This window comes from Belonocnema kinseyi, chromosome 5 (assembly GCF_010883055.1).
Source record: "Belonocnema kinseyi isolate 2016_QV_RU_SX_M_011 chromosome 5, B_treatae_v1, whole genome shotgun sequence".
In the NCBI taxonomy this organism is placed as follows: domain Eukaryota; kingdom Metazoa; phylum Arthropoda; class Insecta; order Hymenoptera; family Cynipidae; genus Belonocnema; species Belonocnema kinseyi.
The window spans coordinates 66,457,460-66,460,818 of NC_046661.1; positions in this window are offsets into that span (position 1 = coordinate 66,457,460).

Genomic DNA, 3,359 nt, shown 5'->3' on the forward strand with positions numbered 1-3,359 from the left:
GCTGAATATGGTTACAAAAATAAATAGGCAGTCGCAGACAATTGTCCAGGGGTGGTCCCGAAGGAATTAAACCCCAAGCGGAGGTGTGAAAACCGTGCCGAAAACTGAATAGCACCTGGGTGAGGTGTCTAGAATGGTGACTCTGGGATACCGGGCGACCTCTCAGAGTACGCAGCCTTATCCTTGCATGCAGGGCTCTACAAAGATGGACGAACACCCGGAGCTATCGCACTTTTCGCAGCAACGTCTGCGAAACCATGCTGAACTACAGGCATCCAATAGAGGAAGAGCGATGCTTTATGACCCGGGGAAACATCAACACCAAGGTTTCTCTCAAGCCTAAAGAACTGGCTGAAATGGATGACGAGCTTCGTGGACATTTTTCCAGAGAATCTGACCTCTGGGCTATCAATTATTGTGTGTATAATGCAGCCAGAGCTTTGGCCGATGCGAAACGTGCAACAAAACCAACGGTTGATCATAAGACCAAAAGACGAATGCATCAACTTGCCATAAAGATAGGCTGGGCAAGACAGTACACGTCCCGCATTCAGTGTGTGATTGACTGCATCACATCTGGCAGGAATCACACCGCCAAGGTTTGAAAGTTCGCGCACGAACTCCGGACCCGTTATCACACACTTAACAAGTCAAAGCTGCTGCCTATCAGGCAGCATATTGTTGAGAGAATATGCATAATAACTGACGCTAAGAGAAGTCTAGGGCGGAGGGAGAGGTGGGTCAGAGAAAATCAACAGCATAGACTGGACGAAGACTCAGAAAATATAAATAGTTTCAAGAAGCTATGTGATGTCCTCATAACACCTGATAAAGAATGCCCACCCATCACTACCGAGAAGGTGAAAAATGTATTAAGAGGGATGAAGAACTATTCTGCACCGGGACCAGATTGTATCAAAACCTTCTGGCGGAAGAAGTTTCCTTCAACCCATCAGAATTTGGCCCGTATTTTCACCTCATATTTAAAGTCGGAAGAGCCGATTCCGGAGTGGTTGGTGGAAGGGCGCACAATACTCCTGCCGAAAAGAGGCAACTTAGCTGACCCGAAAAATTACAGGCCAATAACTTGTCTGAACACACTTTAAATGATATTCACAGCTATCCAAAATGATAGGATTGTTCGGGCAATTGAACCTGTGTGGCAAGAAATGTATGAACAACGAGGCTCAAAGAAAGGCGTAGCCGGATGTCGGGAGAACCTGCTCATCGATAGATGTGTCTGCAAAGATGCATCATTCTACCAGCGTGACCTATCGATGGCCTGGATTGATTATCGGAAAGCTTTCGATTCGACCTCCCATAGACTTATCATCTGTCTTTTGGAAATCTTAAAGGTTCATTCGCAAATAGTTAGGTGCATAGGGAGATTGATGCCGCTTTGGAAAACCAGATTTACGATCTCATGGGTAAAAAATCGTGTGACAAATAACAAGGTCACCTTTCAGAGAGGTTTCTTTCAGGGCGACACCATGAGCCCACTCCTCTTTTGCCTTACATTATTGCCACTATTTCTAGCACTTCGCCATTCCGACGGGTACTTGTGCGGCAAACCTGCAGATCGAAAGTACAAGGTCACTCATGTATTTTACATTGACGATCTTAAGATCTATGCTAAAAAAAGAGAGCAACTGCATCTAGCTCTGGGGATTGTCGAATGATATACTAAGGAAATTGGAATGGAATTTGGGTTAGACAAATGCGCCAAGGTTTATTTAAAGCGAGGAAAACTTAGTGGCATCCCTGAAGATCCTGAGCTCGTTGATAGAAGCTCTGTACGACACCTTTGTGCTAAAGAGACTTATACATACCTGGGCGTGCCACAGAGCCACATTCAGAATAGGACATCTGTAAAGGATAATCTCCGAAGCAGATACAAACGTCCATCCGGCAGATTTGGTCTTCCGAACTGTCGGCGAGGAACAAAGTATCTGCAACGAACATGCTTGCCGTCCCGATAGTACTCTTATTCATTTGGAGTAGTTCCATGGCCGAAGAACGAGCTCAGATCGCTTGATACCGGGACAAGAAAGTTTATGCACATAAATAAAAGCATGCATCTTAAGTCTTCCGTTCCGCCACTGTACATCTCATGCCGTCAAGGTAGTCGCGGAATATTGTGTCTTGAATGTCTTTACAACAGGATTATTCTGGCTAAAGCACATAGAGTTGCAAATGGAAGAGACCCTCTTCTTAAAATGGTCAAGAATCACGAAAAAGTGGGCAAAGGGGCGTTTCTGTACAAAGCAGCGGAGAAGGCTGCTGAAACACTCGAACTTAACTTCAGTATTAGGGGTGAGCAAAATGCATCAAATCTTATCTATCTCGAGTACTCACTCCTGAAAGCCCGGATTAAGAAAGCACAAGAGAAAAACTTTCGTGAACAGCTCCTCGATAAGAGGATGCACGTTATCTTCCACAGAAATGTGAAGGATCAGTCAATGTCTTGCAAGCTAACGTTTGCTTTCCTTAAATCGCCCGGATTGAAGTCTGGTACTGAGGGTTTCATTTTTGCATGCCAAGACGGTGTCATTTCCACCTTAACATACCGTCGCCACATTTTGAGCCAAGACATTCCTGATGATAGCTGCAGGGCGTGCCATGCACACCCCGAGCATTTAGCTCACATACTATCTCGTTGTCCAACTCGTGCGGGAATGACTTACATTCAAAAGCACAATGCGGCACTAAGAGTGCTTTATTACCATCTCTGTCACTCCTACGGTATTAACCTTAATATCGGTCCTCTAAATGCTCCTAGGGAAATCGAGTCAATTGTAGAAAATGGGAAGTGTCGCATATACTGGAACTTTACATTCTCGACAATTGTTTCGGTTGCTCACTCGAGGCCTGACATGGTTCTTCTTGACTTTGAGAAGCGAACCATGTTCGTTATCGAATTTTCGGCACCAGCTGACAAAAACATCATAGCCAAGGAGAATGAAAAGAAAGAGAGGTATCGAGACCTTATAAGAGAGTTGCAACGATTGTACCCGGAGTATTCTGTTAAACTAATCGTTTTTATCATCGGTGATCTTGGAGGTGCCAATATTTTACTCGCTAATGACCTAAAAAGCATCCCTGCGTGTCAACAATATGCTAAAACACTTGAAGGAAAAATGCAGAAGGCGCTAGTCCTTGGGTGGCTCCGTGTTCTTAGGGTACAAGAGGCTTTTGCTGGATCGTCGTATTGATTCCGTTACAGACTGTAACAACCTATCTCACGGTCGTGAAATGTGGTCGTGGCTGAAATTTTACCGCGATTTCGCTGGGAGCGGGTGCAATTTTCCAGATTAGCACCCGCTCCTGGCGAAATCCTGCGGTTGTCCTTATGACAAATT